The sequence below is a fragment of the Charadrius vociferus genome, unplaced genomic scaffold (genome assembly GCF_000708025.1).
Source record: "Charadrius vociferus isolate BGI_N301 unplaced genomic scaffold, ASM70802v2 scaffold332, whole genome shotgun sequence".
In the NCBI taxonomy this organism is placed as follows: Eukaryota; Metazoa; Chordata; class Aves; order Charadriiformes; family Charadriidae; genus Charadrius; species Charadrius vociferus.
In genome coordinates this window covers 1,020,814-1,043,055 of record NW_009647418.1, presented here as the reverse complement: position 1 = coordinate 1,043,055, position 22,242 = coordinate 1,020,814, and the positions used below count along the sequence as shown (strand labels likewise).

The following is a 22,242-nucleotide window of genomic DNA, read 5'->3' as shown; positions in this document are numbered from 1 at the left end:
AGAGCCTGGATGTTACACCAGTTCCCTCAGAAACGCTGGTAATTTTTGTTACTTCTCATGAACATTTGCCCTTCCTTTCCGAGTCAGTCTGTGCTGGTTTTCTTTCTATTACACCACATAACCAACAAATATTGGTGTCTTCCTCTGCATGACCACTAGCTGTTCCTACTAGCACAGAAGCAAGGAAAGATGCTTGTAAAGGTAAACAACACTCTAAATCATTCTGATTTCCAGTTCCTGCTGCAAAAGGCTACAGTACTGACAGCCCAGTGATAGAGGAGAAATTATATGCAGAAAAGTCAGTAGAGAATTTTCTTCTAGTGCTTTTTTTTGAAGCATGTAGGAGATGAAACAAAGCTCTGTGTGGATGGAATATTAGTAGTCAAGGTGAATCAGCTGTAATAGTGACAGACTGTGGTTCATGAACAGTCTTGCACATATCATTGGCAGTTTCAAACGGATAGCATGGAGTTTGTGCCATGCAGAGCACCACAGATAGAAAAGAAAAGTGAATCCAACCCAAAAGTCCATCGTAAATGTTGGATCAGAGCTTTGCTGCAGTCTCTGCCAGGGTTTCGCTTCATCTCTTTGCAGTTATGGCAGATGTTGGCCACTTCAGCTGTCTCTAAATGTCCTTGGACAACATCTGAGGCTGAACCTGAATTTAAAGAGGAGCTAATCTAATCTCTGATGCTTTGTCATTGTAAACTAACCATGGAGTAAAGCAAAAAGCGTCTTTTTTGAATTTATGACCTTGGTCCTTAAATGGGGGTCTCATGTGGGCTATTACTTTGCTGTTGCATGTGAGCATACTTGACTGGCTTGGCCCAAGGCTGATAGGAGAATTGATGACAGCAATGGCAGGCACAACAGCTTGTATTTGCATTTCTTTCCCTTATGTTTGCCACTTGCAGCACTGCTGCATTTAACAGTCACTAACTGGTGCAGGTTCTGGCACTGCATTGCCCAGTCAGGAGCAAAAAATAACTGCTCTATGCATCATCCTGTGTGGTTCAGAGAAACACGTTCCCGAGGCCCAGAGTTCCTGACTGAACTAAATGAGTTTTAACATACATTCCTCTTCAGGAATTGCCTGGCTCATTGGTAAGGCAGTCTCCCTCTGTGTGCAGGTGGTATCTGTAGAGCGGTTTTGTCATCTACTGGATTTTGGACCCCAGAAGTGCATCACAGAAGGGTCCAGAAACCGGTGCGTTTCCATGCGTTTACCATTGCACTGAACATAAATTACTTGCTGTTCCTTTTCAGCATATCCACTGGTTCATTGTAGACGTTGAATGTTTACAGATGAAAACATAGAGTCCCTTGGAGAGTGTAAGGTTTGAGCAAAACATTTAGTCCTTGATTTGCAAGAGTGAACATTTTGATGGGATTACCAAAATCTCATGGTGGTTCATTCAGCATTTGCATGAAGAAGGGCAGCTCAGTGTCATGAAGAGAAAAAATTTCTTTCCAGTAAGAAGACTGAGGTGGAATTCAGTAAGAGCTTACTGGAGGAGAAATGAGCTGTGAAATCCTGCAAAACAAAAATGAGCTTTAATGTGTGGAGCTCTTTCTGTAGACCACTTCGGTTCTTTTAACATAAAGACATCCTCTTCCATACTGTTTGGAATATTGCTGTTTGTTGCTGCAGTTGGTCATGAGTTTATCTTTGTTTTCCATGCTACTTTCCTAAGCAAACAGGAGAAAACTGAAAGAGCCCGCAGATAATTTATTCTGTCATTGCATTGTGGTGACTCTGGAGATAGCGGTCGGGATATTTTTCTCATTACTAGCTTGGGTTTTTTTTTTAGATAAAGATATGGTAGACTGCATGGTAACATTTGAATAATAGCCTGATGAAAAGAGCTGATTTTTTGCTTTAGTGAGTTTATGAAGCCCTTAACATCAAATCTCATGTTCTTAACATTTACATTTGGTAGCAAGCTTGAAAGGCTTTTTTTTTTTTTTGGTTTTATTGCTTTTGGGTTTTTCTAAGTGAAGACACAGCTGATTTTTGCGCATTATGTAGCAAAAAATAGCTCCTTATGAGCAGACAATCTTGCTGTAATGAATTGATATTGGAGATTATTTTTGGCTAGTCCTTTGGTATCAAATCAGCAGTGCATTAATGAGCACTGTTTTGAGAGGCACAGAAGGAAGCAGGGGCAGGGAGAGCCTACAGGTGAAATCCTGGCCAGGGTAGCACCTGTCGGCTGTGCTCTCTGCCTGCTCCTGAGATGAGCTTATTCGACATAACTCGCTGAAACAACATTATGATAGACTGCAATGCCTATATGCTGTGACTAAAAGGGGAGAGACATTCTTAAGCCTTGATAGGGACATTGGGAAGTAACTGGAAACTTGTTAGCTTGTGAGAAAAGTAGAAATACTTAGTGTAGCAAAACCAACTGTTCTTCCTTCTGTATGATACTTGTAAAAATACTGTGGTTTTCTTGGGGTGATTTGCGTATTTTTTGGAAGAAGACTAAAATACAGTCTTGGAATATTGGGAATTCCTCCCAAACTATCCATTTTCATTTGAATGATCCTCCATATAATAAATCTCAATGTTATTTATTGCCAAAGTCAGTGCATTCAAAATATGTAAGTAAATAAAATGGTTGCACTAATGAGAGAAAACAGAACAAAATTTCATATTGAAAGAGGGCCCGCTTCCTGCATCATCTGACAGTTCTCCCCACTTCCTTGGAATCCTTCTAATTGAAACATCCAGTTTCAACAACTGCACAGGGCCAGACAGTTGGGATTTCTAAGGGAGCTACATCCAGATGGAAACAGCACAGTCCAGTAATTTAGGATTTGCTTTCTGAAAGTCATATCTCTACTTCCTGGGTGAGCAATGTGGACTCTGTGCACGGTGGAAAAGTGCACAGAGAGGATGCCGTGAGAATGCAGACCATCCCGGCCTGGCACGGCAAAGAAAAGACAAAATATCAAGGTGGGTGATCACAAGTGCATGCAGCCTAGACTGCTCTCAGGAGGTGATTGGGGTGACAGCTGTGATAACCCTACTGCTGCTGTAAGGGTCGCCTTTCTTTGTGGAGTTCTTACGTCTTTGCCTGTAAATCAGACGCCTGCTGGGAGGCTTCACTCCTGTGGCAGTTATGGAACATGGTGGGGAATGCTCTTGTTAAGCTATACTGTCATTTCCATCATTCCCAGATGCTGAGAGGAGTGTGGAAGAGGAGGCGACCCAGTCTGTGTGCGTACACCCAGAGTTGTATGGGAAAACACATTCAGTTTTACTTGAGGAATGTTTAGAGATGTGAAAGGACATAAAAGTATCTTTCAGCCCATATCTTTCAGCCTATGCCCCTCCCCTCCCCAAACAAACAAACAAACAAAACAACCTCCCAGTTTTTGTTTAGCCCAAACATGGCCTTATCCCTCTCAGCAGGTGACTAGAGCACCAGTTCAAAATCAATTCCGAGTGCAAAGTGCTTAATGTCTCACTGGCACCGTTTCCAGCCTCATGTAGGATCTGATCCCAGATGGTATTGCTGTGTGTGATTTACACCATTTTAGAAACAGATTGTTTATTTTGTCTAGTATTCAATGTTCATTGACTTACCCTGAGATGAACACGCAGGATTCTGGGCCTCACGTACCTATCCTACCTGGTCTTTGGTTTATAAACTAACTTGTCTCCCAAAGTGCTTATACCAAGAGCCTGCAGTTTGTTCCTGGAAGGTTTTGTTTCTGTGGATGAGGCTAAATTGGAAAATCCACCCTTTCTGAGCCTGAAAATTGGATATATGCATAATTGTCCTCTTGCCTTGCTGTAGAGGTATAAAAATATGTGTATTGCGATGAGGTGTTATAAGATAGCCATTTGTAAGTATGTAGGGAAATATATTCTTCTTTCTTAGTTACTTTTTTTCAGATCGCTTTAGAACGGGCAGTGAAATTCCAAGTTCTTTGGACAGCAGGCTGAGAAAACACAAAGCTCAAAACATAGGAACCCCTGAAATCCTTCCGAGTGCTGCTGCTTTAATCTCGGAAGCGGTGCAGCTGGGCTCCTGTTAGGAGGGACAGTGGACTTGAAAATGAATGAAAACCATCTATGTGTGTGTATATTCTTCTATAAGTACAACTTTGCAAGTCATCCTAAAATCACTTTCTGTGAACTGTGGCCCATAAAATATATGAAGATGCGTTGTCCTGTAACTGCTAGAGCATTTTGTGATAGCTCAAAGGGATTGGAAGGGCCTGCTTACATAGGGAAAATAAATCAATGCTAATTCCTAAAACTCCATGCAATTTAACAAATTATTTTTTCCTTAAGTACTCTATTATTATTTAGTATTTATGTAGTGTTTTATATTTTCAGAACACTTTACAGACATTAATTAATCAGGCCTGGATAAACCAAGCTTGATGAGAATGGAAAATTAAATGGAAATTAAGTCACTGTTACTGTTTTACCTGTTCCTGAATGATTTGTAAGTCACTTTTCATACTCGTAAAGGTACTTTTCAAAACACTTTAAAAAATTTACAGTGCTATTGCTTATTGTATCTAAAAACTGTTTGGGTTAGAAAAGAGGTAGGATTTATACTGTAAAGAACTAATGACAGCACAGATGAGTGGCTTTGAAGAATGGAAATGCTGTTTTATCACCTAAAGCTGTGCGTAACTATTTAAGCCGATTTAATTCAGGTAAAAATGCATGGATGGGAGGATTACTGCCTTAATTTGAAGCCTATTTAGAGGCTGGAATATTTGAGTCCTGGAGGTTTCTTTGGAGGAGAGCAGAAAGAATATTTAGTTTAGTTTGTCTAAGTTTTTACCATAAGCTTTTAAGATAAAAAAACTGTGGAGAAATTTTACCTATAGAAAATTAATGAAACTGAACACTGTACTGCGGTTGCTATTTTGGGGACAGCATGCAGGCTTCTAGCTTGAGCATTGCTGCACTGTCCTCTTGCAAGATACAAATACCTAAATACCTTTGAGGACCTGGGCCCGGCTGTTCAGCATAACGTTCCACGATGCACTGAGTGTCAGATGAAAACATCAGCTGCTTTGCTCCTCTGAGGCTTATCTTGTTTTCTTTTTGACAATAAATGTCTCTGATAATTGATTCTTCCAACACCTGGTGTACAGATTAACATGTGGAACTAATGTCCCAAAAAGCAGAAAGGTGATCCATTTTCATCCCGTTGAGTAGAATAACAGATCGAGGTGAGGAAGTGGAACACAACCACATTTGAAGCTCTTTTTGGTTCCACTATTTTGTTACGTTACTGAATATCAGGAAAAGAATCTGCCATCTGATGTTACAATTACTAAGTATAAACACTGCTGGTGATTATTTTAAAAGAAGTTTTGTGGCATTTAAGTAGGATGTGAGTTGTGAATCTCGTTGATGTCTAATGCATCAAAAGGTGTGTTTTAGGCATCCAGCAGATCTGTCAGGACATTGTAGAGTTGCATCTAAACTGCATGCCTTGATTTGTCTTAATATAATAATATTGCGATATAATAATCTGCAAAGTGGAAGTGTATGTGCTGCTAATTATAGAAATTGGTAGCACAGATAAACCTGTTCTATGCAGTGGTGATACAATTCTCAGTTATCTCTCTTGATCTAAATAGACATAACCTGCAATTTCCATAGTTATGGGAAGTTGCTGGTAGCAAGGTAGTCAGTGGAGTCTGGCTCCTGGGGTACAGGAAACAAACACTGCGAGCCTGTCATCCAGGTTTCTGTCACTAATAAATGTGATTGGATTAATCTGTTATCTAACTAACAGCTGGGGAAAAATAATAAAAAAAGAAAAATCCAGGTCTGCCAGAGTTTCTAGGCAACTGGGAACTTAGTGAAAGTAAAGAACAAGACATTGAAAGATGGATTTTAACTGTTTTTTGTAAGAAGGCTCTAGTTGAGGCTGAAGGCTTGAGGAGCAATAGGTTTAATAATAGCCGAATATCTAGCATTCTCTTCTTATCTAGGAAAACGATGGCTTGGTCTGTGACTGGCAGCACTGGTGTTTTGGATATATGTGCTACAGATCCTTTCTTGTATAGTAATAGAACTGTAATTCCCAGACTGTCATTATTCTAAAGTGTTTTCCAAATGCAACAATCAATATTTCACCAGTGCTCTGAGCCCCTCAGCCTGAAACATTTCTGTATATCCGAAAAGTATTTAATCTATGTCTTCAGAAATCTTGTTTCCTCCCCAAAAATGTAAGCTATTGGTTGACTAATGGTTTACTAATGTTGTGAATCACTTAGAACCGCAGATGGCTGTATATACTCCAGTGAGGTTTCTTTTAAATGGGAGGCTGAATAATAGCATCTCCCGTTGCTACTAGCAAGAGTACTGACAAGAACACCCAGAAAAATCGTCCTTAAAGATGCCCATTTCTATAACTCAGGCTGAAAGGTAATTGCTGAGTGCAACACTTTGCTTATTTGTTTTAGAAAAAGCAGGAGTGCAGAGTGAGGGTGGTTCGTTTTTTGGGGTTTTTTTAAATGTATTTCTAGCTTTGGCTGCTGAGTATCCACTGAGGAACGGGAGGCTAAACACTGTTTGGGATGAATGCCACCAAATCCCCATTTGCAGAGGAGATGGCATGGCCTCACGCTCTTATTCAGGGGGAGTCCACCGTTGTCATATTCTGACATATCTTTCCCAGTAGGAGCTGCGTGCTTTCCCAGTTTAGAGGTTCCATTAAAATTGTAAAATATTTTTGTGGGAAGATTTTCCATAAGTGATTGACTAAATAACAAAACCCTCTCTAAAATATTTGGTGTTGTCTGCCCTGCATAAAAGAGATAGGGCCTGGGTGCCTGGAACGTGCTGGGAATGTTGTCACAGGCCTGGAGAGCAGTAGTCTCCACATGCAAGCCCTCAAGCTACCTGGGGCCGCGGCACAAATTCAAGACAGATCCAGATGCAGCCACATCCAGCCATGGGCTGCAGTGGTTCTCCATGCTGAATGATGCCCACGTGACCCTCTAGTCAAATGAGCAGTCATTTTCAAGTTTAGAAATTGTGGGTTGCCTGGTACTGCTTGTCCTGTTCCGTGGCTTTTGTCTATGAGTCTGCTGAGACCACGTCCTGTTCCATTATTCAGATTCTGCCACAGCTTTCATTCATGACGATCCCTGTGCCCTTCTTTGGGGAAAAGATTTCTTCTGTGCATTCATTTTAATTCAGTACAAGTTAAAAGATGTCTGAAGTAATGTGAATTTGAGTGTCCGTGTTCCTACACAGAACACTGTTGAATCCAGCTATCAAAAAGGGAGTGTTTAAAAATAAAAAAAAACTTTAAAGAATTTATTTTTCCTACTGAAATCATTTTTCCTAATGGCAGTATAGCTTATATTCAGGTACCAATTAAAGGAGCACATTCACACCAAGATGGAAATTGACCCAAACTTAGAAAGAAGCTTACCTTCATCTTAAACTAGAATAAGAAAATGTCAAGATTTAGCAGCCTCTTTTCTTCACTCTCTCTGGGGTCATTTATAAAACCCCAGAATGCTTAATCCTGAGTGTCAAAAATATCAGAATAGGATCGGTCATTTCTAGCAAACCCAGATGATGTACATATTTTTTAGAGGTTGGCTAAAAGGTATTTATGTGCAAAATGTCCCATATGTGTTTATCCATTGCACTTAATGCATATTTCTTGAAATAATTGAAACTTGAAATAATTTTGACCTTTGGCCTTCCAGTTCCCTTTAAATTATACAGTGCATCTCTGGTTCACTTCACATGCAAAGTGAACTGCACAGGACATGATTTTGTTGTTCACAAAATTCACCATTTCACGGGAAAGATATTTAAAAGTAAATTCATTATAGAGTAGATCTTCATCCTAGAAATGTTAGGGATTGTCAGGATATTTTTTTTTTTAAATAAAACCAGAATCTATGACTCTCAGATCAGAGATTTCAGTGTGAATTTTAACATTAATTAATGGGAGCAGCATGAAGCCTTGAGCTTCCCTAAAACCCCACACTGGAGGAATTGATTTTAAACTCAAAGCAAATTAACTACTGTGGAGAGAGTACAGAATAAGAAAAAGGAAAATCTTCTTTTGTATTATTATATTTCCCATGCCCATAGCAAGTGTTTTATGTCTCTGTAGCAGAGACAGTATCTTCTGCAATTATTACCATCTTCAAATTAATTGTCATAGAGAATTAAATCCTTTTGTTTTGTAAGGCTGTTCTGACAACCACAGGGTGAATTTTATGGAGAAAGATGGAATTTTAAAAGATTTCTTGAAACGTATCAGCCAAAATACAAACCACTGAAGATTTTATTAAGTTTGATCCAGGGAAAGACTTTGACTCTGAAATACGCTGGAAGAGAAACGTGTGGGGAGCGCATGTCATGAGGAATGCCCGCATGGGCTTCGCTCTGACTGAACAAAGCCAGGAGATTTCGACATGCTTTGTGAACAGACATTCAGAAAAGCTATTTTGGATTGATCAAAATTGTTTAAGAGCGGAAAAACATTTTTCTTGTAGAACTGCGGTGTTTGATTAACCTTGATTAAATAATGTGCAAATATTTAATTTTGAAAAAAAGCTTTCTTTCGTAAGTGAAAATGTCCTATTCTGAATATGGCAGAGTATGATCATTTTGATAATGTCAGCCTTCTTTTTCGGTGTTCTTCCGGAAATGAAATTCCAGCCAAATCTCCTCAATTTCATGAAGTATTTGAATTTTAACTGGACTGTATTTTCCAAAGGATATCACATTTTTTTTCCTTTCAGTCTCATTCTGGGCATCTGAACTAGGTCTTGGAATTGCTCATTGTGAACCATTATCCCTTTTCTCCTCTGCTCAGTTAAGTATACTCTACCATTTAATTTTGAGAGTAAAAAAGAAAGAAACCAAAAGAGAATTTGCTATTGGTGGGACAAAAATAACGGCGTTTTAAGTGTTGCCATGAAAGCAATGTGACATGACAAATTTTAAGAAGCTCTGTGAATACTATTAATATTTATGATGCACTCAAGAAAACAGCTATTGTGTGCCACATCCATCAAAGATAAGAATTGTATTCAACTGTGTTGGGTGATAAACATTGAATGACAATAGCTAGAGATTATATGAGGGATTTCATACTCATGTTTTTTGCCTGCTTGAGTAAAAGCACCGTGTTATTCCACTGTGAACCATTAATTTGCTTTCATGAAATTAGATACACTTGCTGATACTTGTTACAACCATAGTCCAAAACATTAATGAATATGCAGGGAATGCTGATGCCAAGTGCTTCAGAGATCCTGTTGCAAGCTACTCAGGATCAAGTCCTAAAGGCAGCATTTTCCACTAATCCTCCTCTTGGAAATCTCTCTGAAGCTCACCAAATTGCAGTGATTTGACCACATATTGCTAGTTGTTTGCAGTTTGGGTGAATGCTAACGATTACCCCATGAAACGAAGGCCTTTCCAGCATAGCAAGCTGGCTTTTTATATCCCGTGTTTCTGTTTAAATAAATTCCATCTCTCCACCACTAGGAATGGGGCAGAACCGCCCGTGCCGTGGGAATGCCTCCTCTGATCCCACACCAGCATCTGTCTTTAGATAATGTGCCCACGAATGTCCTAAGTCTGGCATTGCTTTTTTTCATTGTCATCGCTGTAAAATGCAGTTTTGGAACTAATTAATGATCATCCAGGCAAGCAACTGCTGGGGAGAGATAAAGGGGACATCTCTCCCCACTCTTGCTCTTAAACACTGCACGTCTCCTCCCTGCGCCATGTGGCCATGCCTGGCAAGCTGCATGGGCTCATCCTCCCCCGCTCCCGGTCGATGCTGTGTCTGCTCCTGTGATTAATCTCTTTGACACAGAGGCTGCGTGCATTGCCACTTCTATGTTCTCTCTGCCCTACCTTCTTATTAAAAGTGTAATGCTCTGGAGATACTTCTTTCTGAAGATCAGACTAATGATGCATGAATTCTGCACTGCACACCCCCGTCTTTGGAAAGAAACTGCAATTCTGAGTTGATTGACGAATACCTGTAGCATCTTTGGTCATGCGTTTCTAAATAAAGCTGTGTTTGGAAGAGTTAACATGCTGTCCATATATCAAGGGTAGGAGGGCATCCAGATATTCTCGCAGCCAGAGTGATCTCGAGTCTTTGATCCGTGTGGAGAGCTACTATTCTTAGAAAGGCCTCTCCAAGGATGCACAGGCACTAAATTCTTGTTAGAAGTAAGCGGTTCCAATAATAAATGTGCAGTTGAAAATGCTAAGAGGTGCTCTTCCACTGAGCTGATACAGCTGTGCTGCCTCTGGAGGGCTATTTGGTTACCTCTGTTCCTCTAGCTTTGCTTCTTCTATCTTTATGAAAAATTTGCCGATGAGAGTTCAGTGTAAGCTGATGGAGGGATCCCTTGACAGACTATCACGAGCGGTAGGACCTCCTGCAGGCCACAAATAAGGGCACAGCGAACCTCTTGACCGAGCGATTGCAAGAGGGATGAGCTGAGCCAACCTGGAGTGATTTTTGTGAGCCGTACAGACCATTAATGGGACCCAGACTGGGAAAACAGTGTGCTGGAGGGAGCTACACAGCTTTTACTTTGTCTACCTAAAATGAGACTCTTCTTGTTCCTTAACAATTACCCAATAATTTGGCTTATCTGTAATTTTTTCCAGAGTGCTCATTCTGGTTTTATTGCCAATTAACTTATCATTCCAGTCTTGGTCTACAGCTGATTGGCCAGTAATTTGAACTAAAGCCCTCATCAAAAGGGCATAATTTGTAAAACAGAGAAGAAATCTCAGAGATACTGAAATTACTGTTAATTAAATCAGCACATGAATATAATGGGCACACGTGAACAAAATTATGTTTGTTTTTGAGCTGTTCAGCTAGCCGGAGAGTAAGTCTTATTAGGACTATTTAATTGTCAGCCTGTATTTATAAGATGTACAGCGAGCTGAGTCCCTTCTGCATTAATTAATTTTGTATTGTGTATATATGTACAAGTGATAGATATAGTTCTTAGCTTTTGCAAACAGACCATGTTCTCGCCAAGCAGATGCTGTACTATATTTCTTATGTATATGCTGCACTGAGAGCTTTTCTTTTTAAACGGGCATTTGTATTTAACACAACTCTTGTTCAAAGCTGGCATTGACCTTAATGTAGTTACTTCTGATTTACATGGCTCCAATATCAGTTAGGCTTAGGAATTATTTTACATGTAATTTCTATTTTTTTAATTCAATTAAAATACCATTGTAAAGATGGAGCAGAGCAGCAATCAGAGAGCCGTAGAAGTTGTAACGTAGCCTACCAACAGCTATTGCGTATAAAGACGTTTCTTCCAAAGGTGCCTCAGCTTTACTGGAAATGCTAAGCGACAGCTTTATTAAGATAACCAAGATACTCTAACACAGTGCTTTGGGACAAGCTTGTAATATTCTGTGTGGCTCAATTCTGAAGTTCTTGAATTAGCAGTTTCACAGCTCTGCCTCCTGTGGAGCTGGAAGGCAAAACTTCATTTTGTACTGGCTGCCGCTTGTCTGTGAGCTCTTTCAAGATCAGTCCAAGGCAGAAGACAGCACTCCCTTGTGGGGTGGCAGGAGTGAGGAGCAGGTGTTGCAAATTCCAGGTTATTGGAGAGGTAATAAATGCATTTCCTGCTGTGGCTAGAGCAAGAAATGGATCCAGTGAGTTTCAAGGAACAAAATGTTGGCGTCACGCTGAAATCTGTGGTCAAGCTAATCGAGTTTTACATAATCTTTGGTACCTTCTAATTCTGAGTTGGTAAATGCATTGAAATGGCAATGACTTGTCATTCCAGCTTGCTTTTCACAGCTTCTGGGAATACCACCGCCTAAAACCTCGGTGCCATGAGACCAATGCTGGCAGGGCTCCTGTACCGGAGCTTGGGAGAGCGCCCAAACCTGCTCTTCTCAGTTTCTGCAGAGGAAGAGCCTTGTCCTGACTTACACACTGGTCACAACCAGTATTTGCTGCTGCTGCTTGTGCAGCCTCTCAGTGGGCTTGTGGTCAAGAATAGGAGGAAAAAAGCAGAGAGTATAATTCAATAATCACACTTCATTCATCCCCATTCCCGCACGTGTCCTTTCTCCTCATGTTGTTTCCTTGTGGTCAGGAGCAAACTAATTCCTGCAGTGTTGCCCTGGCTCTGTGAAAGAGAAGGAGCCACAAGGATTAAAGTTTGAGAGGAAGAAAATGCAGAACCATTTGGACACTGCAGCGTTTTGGTGTGCCAGGCATGAGTTAACAGGCTGGATGTACTTCATGTTGCTAGAGATTTAAGTGACAAACAGAATATTTGATCTCTGTCTCTCATTAGTGTGTCACTTCTTCCTTAGCATATAGACATCAAAATGCATTTGATCTGCAGAGTTAAAAACAGTCATTGTTTCAGCCTCCATTTTGAAGCTCACTTAATGAAGAGCAAATTTCAAAGGGAAAAATATGCCATTGAATTCTGTGTCAGAATAGGGAGCTGTAATGGTTGTTTAGCTTTTTGCCTCTAGATTGCCAGCTCAAATCTAACTCCACCGATAGAAATCAGAAATGTTTACCATGTAATATTATCTGGTTTCTAGGGACCAGCAATTTATGTTAAAAGCAAAACTCCAGCCCTGTGAAGAGTGATAGGGCTATGACTGTGAAGTACTGCGAGTCATGTTTATAGAATTTGAGATGAGATTTTCAAGAGCATCTCATGGCTGGGTCTCTGAGTTATTAAGATACCAGGGTATAGATAGTCACTTCATGGAATTTTTGAATGGACGTTGCTGTTTAACTCTGTTAGACACCTTTCTGCAAATTGTGGCTCTTACAGATACTAAAGAAGGGTATTTTCAGTGTGCTTTCAGTGAGTTGTGTGTGTCCAAGTCAGCCCAGTTACACCGACAAGAGGATGGGACAGTGACACTGTGATAGCAGTGAGCAGAAGCTCAGCTGCCTGGTGGTATCAGGAGTCCTGTGCGGGCTCCCCGGCACCTCAGAAGAGCATCCTTAAAGGTGGCGGGATGCGGGAGCTTCCTAGTGGGGCCAGTGCTGAGAATGGAAAAGGGAGTGCGTCTTAGGTGGTGCTGGGCAATATCTTTTAGTCAAGTAGTGATGTCACAGAGATTTTAAGAGAGTACATAGCTTAGGATGGTAAGGAGAGATACAAATACCTATTTTCATTTCAGGCGAATGACACGTTTTTCCAGTGTTCCTCCAGTTCAGCTGTTGCTTTTTTTTTTTCCTTCTGCCTGTGGGCTTTTAAACTCAAAGTGAGGATGATGTACTTCCCACTTCATCTCTAGTTTATGGACTGTGAGGAGCAGCCTGCTCTCAGTCCCTCATTGTGAACCTTTCCTTCTCTACTCAGATACTTACAAAATAGGGATAACTGTAGTGGTCAGGGCAAGGGGGAGATTTGGGGTCCAGTCTCTCTTCCAGTTACTTCTCTAGAAGTTTGTAATGCACACATGTACCTAAGGACTTCAGTAGCTTGGCTTGAAAGGAGCTTATGCAAGGATTTTTACGGAGGTATTTGGATAACAGGTACGTCCTTTAATAAAACCTTAGCTGCATTGGCAGCTCCCACCCAACATCCAGGTCTGGGCTCTCCCAAGCAGCAGCTGAAGGGAATAGGAAGTGAGTAACAGGTAGTTTGTAAAAATAAGTGTGTTGGAGATCTGTAACACAGCTAGAAGTGCTATGATAAATTCCCAGAGACATGCGCATGCTTGAGTTTTTATAGAACAAATAATAGCATTCACATAGGTTCATATTTAGCTGTTATTTTCAGTTGTAAATTTGCCATTTAAAATTTAGGATTAGCTATTGCTTATAAGTTGCATATGTTGTTTTCTTAACTACATAACTTATAGAAAAAATGAGCAGCAAACTGGGGGGGGGGGGGGGGGAAGCAAGAGGACTTTAGCATTGTTGCTAGTTACATGATTATCTGCTCAAGAAAAAAAGAACAACAATCCCAGTGGTCTCCATAGCTTATACCTTATAATGTGAATTTCAACCCCCAAGTTAGAATAGTTTTGTTTGGTGGAAAAATATTGAGGTTAAGAATTATTCACAGAAGCTGATAAATGAGTACATTTTCAAGTTTTCCTAACTGGTCATGATCAATTCACAAAGAGGAAAAGGAATGCAAAATTCATTAAATAAATTATTCATTATATTCACTCAGCTATAGCTAACAGTGAATTGTCTAGACAGTAATTACTAATTTTTAACCTATGTATGTTCACATAACACTGTTGTGTGAATAGCTTCAGTATAGAGTGGTTTGAGATAATAGTAATGGATGTAAGTCAACTAGCAGGTGATTTTAATTGGGAAATTATATTGGATTTTTCTATTGAACTTCCATAAAACATTACATAAATATTGAATCTTCTTAATGTTTTTCTCCAGTTAAAAATATAGGCACACAGAGTTCTGTGCTAATTTGATCAGTGGATAAGCAAACATCTTTTTTTTTTTTTTTAAATTCCCCTGTAAAATTCTCCAAAGAACCATTAAATTCAGAATACAGAAGAATTTACAAGGAGTCTGATGCAATAACAACGTTTTCCATTTCAGTGATGATTTTCCACTAACTAGTTTGTATGGCTCCTTCAGGAGGGTTCACGTCTCTGTTTCAAGTTTACTGGTGTGCCGTAATGCACTCCCGACGGCGCAAGGAACAGAAACCTTAGTCCTTCCCCTTTATTGCTATGGCAAAAAATCAAGACTTTGGGGGGGATTCCCTTTGTTTCCTAGGTGATGCAAAACCTCTGCAGTGACGGATCTCACCTCCTGCTTAGCTACCAGCTGCCTGGGGGATGTGGTTGCTGGGATTTGCATGGTGGAGCTGGTGCTTGACAGGACCTCAGAGCAGTTCCACAAGACGATACCTGGCCACTGCTGTTGGCAAGCTGGTGGTCCTGCGGGTCACTCAGCAGTAGCACAGATCTGTGCAACCGATGGTCAGTTTTGTGGGTGTGACAGTGAAGAAAACAGGTTTTTATATTCCTTTGACTTTTTTGCAGAAATCTCTATTACTATTACATTTAATTAGAGAAGAGGTAGATTGAAAAGAGAGCAGAAAATCATAATCTTGGATGGATTTGTTATTGAAGCACGTACCCTGTGGACTAATTGCAAGTTAGTAATTTTGTGGTGCTCAACTGCTCTGAGTTGATCAGAAACTGCCATTTATAAAGCTATTCCATTTCACTTAGGGTAACACGCCTTAGGAGAAAAATAGCAGGAAACTCACACAAATGATTGGAAATGATGCAAAAACTAGGACATTGTAAAAGAATATTTGCATAAAATTTTGTCTTTGTGTATGCCGGTTTAAGCTACATCCTTTGGGGTATGGTTTATAGAGACACGCATTAAAAACTAACCATGTGTAGCTCCCATTAACCCTAATACAAGCTCTGATTCTGATTTCCTGTGTGCTTAATGTTATCTTAATGCAATTTGATTTGATATTTAATTGCAGTAATTTAATTAATGGTTCTGTAAATAAAAAGGTTGCGTTGTGCCCTCCTACACACACAGATATGCACAGCAAGCAGCTCTAGTGGCTCCTGTGAGACTTAAATTTATGTGTCTTAGAGCAGAATTTAACCCTAAGGATGTATGATAAAGTGCCCAAATCCCAGAATAGCACTGTAATGGTGTTTGGATTGGAAATGTTACAGTATTAGTTCAAGCTTCCAGGAGGAGAGTGGCATTTAAAGACCAAACCTAGAGATTTCTCCTGTCGACAGGATAGGTCACAGAATTGCTTCCGTGTATAACAGGATTCCATTTAAAATAGTTTACAAAGACTCAGTTATTAATAAAACTATTATTAATTGCATAACCTGCTATTAAAATTCTTACAGAATCCTGTTGGCCCAATGGATTACTTACAAGCCAGAGCTTATCGGCGTTCATAACCCTTCTATTGATGTGCCTATAACCTGCTCTAACACATGCTGCTCATGTCTGTTGCACAGTTAAAATGCCTATTAAATATTGATTAGTCTCCCTTGTAAGCCATTTATAAATAGAAGCATGTAATATAAAATGTAACCTAAAGTCATTAAGGCTACATGGTGTGCAAGTTAATAGTAGCAATCTCGAAAAGTTAGGGAGCACATGAATTGCGGGAATTGTATTCATAAACTATTTTCATAGTATAAGGTAGTGGAGCTCCCATTGGAGCCAGGGAGTTCCCATAGCATCTAGTGGAGATTTTGCTCATTTTAAAAATCTGTGTGTAAACAAGAGGTGACATAATGCAACTTCAGATCTACCAGGTAAACTGAATTCCTTTTACGTGTTTTTTAGGACAGAGTAGAGCTGTGTAAACTACAGCTCCAAATATTTATGCAAAGGAGGAGCATCATGTATTCATGTATGGAAAAGAGGTCCACGTTCCCTGGTGTTGCTGCTGTGAAAAGCATAGATATTCTGCTGATGTTAATGGAATTATACCATCTTCTCTATATAATAAATCACAGACAGCTGTTTCTAAATCAGCCCCTAAACTGAACCGAATTCAGCATAAGTAGCGTCCCTCTTCAGCATAATTGCCTGCTGTTAAACTTGGAGGTAAATCACGTTTATGTCCCTTCAAATCCATACCGGGTGTAAGTGAAATCTGAGCAAGACCCTTTGCCTGAATTTGCCTTGCCCTGAGTTTGCACTGCCATTTCATTTAGTATTATCGCAAATACCCCTGACGTACTTTAAAAGTAGGTTTTATTTTGGAAATGGCCCTTGACCCCTAAGGATAGGCAGATGTGTATGTACCACCATTCTGTTGTGATTAACAGGATATTTAGATAGGCAGGAGCCAACTCTGGTCCAAAGTCTGATGTACTCTGAAAACCTACGAAACACTGACATTCAGTGTGGGAATGACAAGTACAAAAACCTCAGGCAATAACGGCGATCAGCAGGCCTTTTTGTTATGCAAAGAAAAAAACACCAGATAGATGGAAACAACAATAAACCAACAATGATTCAGAGCGCTTTCTTTCAAAACATCTCTTGCGATTTCCAGCTGCCTCCCTTCTTTGTCACATCTCACTTCTCAGATAAACAGCAGAATTGGTCAGACTCTTCCTTTGCCTTTGCAGTTTTCAGTCATTACTCAGTGTCGTACCTGACCCCCAGCCCTTAAAAGCCCAACAATTAAGCGAATTCCAAAGAGGATTACAATGGAGAATCAGAGGGTATAAATGTGATTTAGCATGGAGTGCCGAGCATGACAAATCATTTTTGTGCCTGGGCCGTGCTTGTTCTGAAAGGAGTTTCATTTTGAAACACAGGACAGATTCAGTGTGTTCCAGTGCCAAGTGTCAGGTGCAGCCGTGCAGTTTCTGCAGATGGGCTCTTGCAAGGCTTGCTGAGGCTGTAATACCTTTCCTTAAGACCAAAGCACCGCCGTTTTTGTCAGCTTCTTAGTCTTGGGAGGAAATACAGAGACATATGCGCGCAAACCAACCTCTTATGAGGAGAGGCTGAGAGAGTTGGGGTTGTTCAGCCTGGAGAAGAGAAGGCTCCGGGGAGACCTTATTGCAGCTTTCCAGTACCTAAAGGGGCTCCAGGAGAGCTGGGGAGGGACTTCTTACAAGGGCATGGAGTGATAGGACGAGGGGGAATGGCTTTAAACTGGAAGAGGGGAGATTTAGATGAGATATTAGGAAGAAATTTTTCCCTGTGAGGGCGGTGAGCCCCTGGGGCAGGTTGCCCCAAGAAGCTGTGGCTGCCCCATCCCTGGAGGGGTTCAAGGCCAGGCTGGACGGGGCTTGGAGCAACCTGGGCTGGTGGGAGGTGTCCCTGCCCAGGGCAGGGGGGTTGGAACTCGATGATCTTCAAGGTCCCTTCCAACCTAAACCATTCTATGATTCCATGATTTCCTTTTCTTAGGAAGAGCTTGACTGAAAGCATTGTGTTGTAGAGGGAAAGCAGAAGGACATCGCGAGGTGGATTCCTTATTTATGTGGCTAGAAGAGACAGGAGATCTTGATGCAAAAAGTTTCCAAAACGTGGTCTAAGTGCACAATGGAAGGGAAAAATTTCTTTAATATTTTTCTGCTATGAGTTACTTTGTGAGAAGTTTGTCTTAGGCTTTCACTACTACAGAAGCTGGCTAGTGTTTCATTGATAAAAAAAGAAATCTCTCACATCAGAAAAGAATATTAATAGCATGCACGTGTGTGTTTGCATGTGTCTGTGTATTGAGTTGCCTTGGAAACAAGGGGAGGAAGCACCATGAACCAGCACATGCTTTCCATTTAAGGAACACTCGTGCTATTGTAAAACTACATACAAAAATAATTGAGTTCATTCATCCATTCTGTAAGCATCTTGTTACAGACAGCAGCGTGCAGCATGTGGATCCTATGTAAAGATGACAGAAAGCCACTTGACTTTGGTTTTGAGCATATTGTTGAACAAATGAGTTGACATCGGTGAAGTTGCTAATAATGTGGGGGAAAAAAAGTATGCAAATTATAAAAAAAAAATTGGCAATGCTCCAGGTGTACATTGAAGTTACTAAGATATGAAATAGGCCTAGAGCATTCACATTGCAAAACAAAGCGGACAATTTTACCTTACATGTAAGAACAGCTGTTTCAGCATATTGGCCTCAAAGACAGGATGTTGAAACAGCTGTCCAAGTGTTTTGGAGGTTAATCTACTCAATTAATCATTGTGTATTTTTTTTTCCATTTATAATAATGTTCGTACCGTTCCTTGTGGGCATGTGAACAAAATATTAAATACAAAGTTTTAGTCATCAGCGAAATGCATATCAGAAAACTTTGAGGAGAAAATCTGTCTTCAGAGTGTCACTGGGTCTCGGGGAGATAAAGGTGTTGCCAATGCAGACGCTGATCTCAGCAGCCAAGTTATGGTGTTTTTTTAAACATAAATTTCAGGGGGGGATCACTAGCGACATAGGTCTGTGAGATACAAAAAGCCTGGACTTCTGCGTGAAGTTCTGTGAAATATGTGAATAAGGACATTTTCTGCTGGCTGGTGTTTCCAAGTCATCTGGGAGCTTCCGCCCTGAGTATCCTGCAAGCTGCCATTTCACGTGGTCTAAACCAAACCTCTTTGGGCTGCAGCCTGGAAGTGCGAAACAGCTAAACCATTTTGGTCTCTGATAAATAGCCGAGGACTGTCAGGGTGGAGATGGCATGGCAACCTGAGTTGTGTCGCCCTGGTGCATTTGGATGTGTGATGTTCAGGATCGGGTACAGAGCAGCACAGTGCTTTCCTCCCAAGGACCTCACAAGGTCCACGCAAGAGTGCTGGAAGTGGAGTGGCTGGAAGTTGCACGTCAGCCCCCTTCATGTGGCGCTGCAGAGGTGAGAACTAGAGAGACGCTGTACAATTAACACAGGTGTGGTGGTTGCAATTGTTACTTGGCCAGGAAACGTGCACATCATCTTCTCTTCCACTCCTGTCACAACTTGTCATTAAGAAGAAGTAAGGTTGCAGTTTTGCTCTGGGTTGTTCTCCGTAATAGCTTTTGTCGGATTGCTTTGGATATGCGTTCCGGAGTTCAATTACACCACTACTAGGGGGAAAATGCAAAACTAAATCAACAACAACTGGCACAATTCCCTTCATTAACAAAGAGGAGGAAAACCAGTATTGAAATGCCAGGTACTGCTGCTTTTAAGAGAGTGTAACCTTTGGGCAGTTAGTTAAATGTCAATGTCATTTAACAAAAAATGAAAAATAAATAGAAAGGTATGTTTGATGTAGCTGTAGTCCTGTGACTTTAGAAGTTCGGCATCGGTTGACCACTTTGTATCATATTGGCCATGAAAAGAACAATCATTTGTCCTTCAAAACTAACCTGCAATAAAGCAGGAGAACGTGAAGTGAAACTTTTGATCATCTTTTTCTGCTTTCTGTTACAAGGTGCCTTCTGGCAATAATTCTTGGCCTTTTGGAAAATGATGAAGTTGCATCATAGCAAAGGAACAAAGATGTATTGAAACACAGTTTTTGTTTCAAGATCCAGTTTAGCTGTTCTCAGATCATTCCTGTTCCCCAGAAAATTTAAAATTTCAGTAGTGTAAGTGAGATATTTTACTCACCATGTTCTTACTATTTTTTTCATGTGAACTTTCTTGTTCCTAGACCCAGGTTCAGCTTTTGTAGATCAATACTCTCACCTAGGTTTTGCATTTGTATCTTCATGGTGTGGATTTAAACATAAATATGCTTCAATTGTGACATGACCATTCATTTTATTCCTAAAGTGTTGTCCATCAAAAATCTGAGAAGAGCATGTTGAGGCCGTCCTGAGACAGTGTGGCAATTGGAGTGGGTGCTGGGAGATGTTCCATCCTTGGCTCGCTGTGAGGTCTCAAAACATGCAGAGCTGAACTTCCTTTGCTGTGTTGCTGTTTGTATTCTTATGAAGTAGACGTAAAATGCTAGTGGTCTTTGAATGAGTTTATAATTTGATTTATGTAAGACCGTCCCTTTTTGGAGGAACACTTGGAAGATAAAATGTGGGCAGTACTGGCCCACATCTGTGCCGTGAGAGTGCATTTCAGCCACCGAGGAGGCAAGATGTTATCAGGGAGGGAGAACCTGGCTGAATACTTCAAGGTCTAAGAAAAGAATGGAAAGAGCCAAAATTATAAGGAGAAGTGGAAGGTGAGGAGAGCTTGCTCTTTTCTGTGTGGTAATTGTATAGGGGTGCTTTCAACGGAAAGCACTTTTGAGCTGGAATTCTGTGTTACATTTATGAAGGCCTTTAGGTGCAACGCTTTTTCCTTCTTTGTCAGTCCTTCACTAAAATGATGTGTCAAAATGCCAGAGAACCTTATCTTTTCTTAAACTGTGTCTTCTGTAAAAAGCAGCTTCCCTTGTATTCGGCTGTCCATTTAGGAGGAGCAATGCCTATGCAGCAAGAGGACCCCATCAGCTGCACTACAAGAAAGAATATGGCATTAGACCTGGCCTTCTTCCCACCTTACAACAGTAAACAATTTGACACTGGTACTGCAAAAGAAGAAATAAATGTATTATCATTTGGAAATCTGCCCGTTTTTAGTGGAAAAGTAAAGAATGAATGGTTAACACAGCCAATTTTAAGGAAGGTAAATTTCCTTAATGGAGGCAAATAGCAAATATTCCATTTGAACAGTCCAGTAGTGGTGATCTAATTTCTCTTTGCAGCTGAGTCAGGGTGTGTAATTTCGTGTCTCACGCAAAATGTAACTAAAAGTAAAATGGCAGCAAATGGGAGACATTTTCCTCCACTGAGATAGTTCTTGTAGCTGAGTTCTTCAGCACGAATTGGGTAATTCTCTTTTTTCCTCTCTTGCTGTACCTAGTTTATCTTTCTGGAAGATCAGTATTTTTCCCATTCCTCATAATGTAACAGGTTCTAAAGAAAGAGATTGTAAAGTTTGAATTTGAATAATGTCTTAATGACTTCTAAAGGCTAATTCTGAAGATAATACTTCGGAAGCAAAGATAGAAGTCTTTTTTCATTTTCTTTCTCTCCTGCAGTGCTTTTTGTTGAGATGGAAAACCAAGTCAGCCACCACTTCATATAGTTTACAAACAGTTTAAAACTAAAAGTTTTAAAACTACATTGGAGTCCCTGCTTGGACTGAGTTTGGTGCTGAGGGATAAGGACAAGGAACCATTGTTAAAATTCTTTATCAAAGAAACATGCTGCGATTTTTATATATACCTGCTTTCATAGAATAATAAGTGGAAGACCTTTGTCTGTTTACAGAATGCTTCTATCGAAAACCAATAATACTGTCACTTTCTATTTCTGTTCCTGAGAAACATTAATGTCATCCCCCTTGTCTGCTATTGTCTTGCCCCAGTTCAAACCACCTGTGAGATGACACTGGAAGCCCTCTCCAAGTGGAACATTTTACCATAGTTTCATATTAAAAGGTATTCTGTGATGTTTCTCTTGAGTGCATTCAGCTATCTCTGGCATTAGAGTATATACTAGTGTCGTGGTTTAACCCCAGCCGGCAACCAAGCACCGCGCAGCCGCTCGCTCCCCCCAAGCTGGGATGGGGGAGAGAATCACAAGAGTAGAAGTAAGGTAAAGCAGGTCGAGATAAAGACAATTTAATAGGTAAAGAAAAAGCCACACACACAAGCAAAGCGAAACAAGAGATTCATTCACTTTTTCCCATGGGCAGGCAGGTGTTCAGCCATCTCCAGGAAAGCAGGGCTCCATCACCTGTAGCGG

The 22,242-nt window shown here is 40.5% G+C and overlaps 1 protein-coding gene across 1 annotated transcript in view; it reads left to right on the top strand.

Moving 5' to 3' along the window:
• Positions 1-22,242, top strand: part of TMEM132B (transmembrane protein 132B) — a 186,610-nt gene that overhangs the window by 109,640 nt on the left and 54,728 nt on the right. The gene's annotated exons all lie outside the window — the stretch shown is intronic.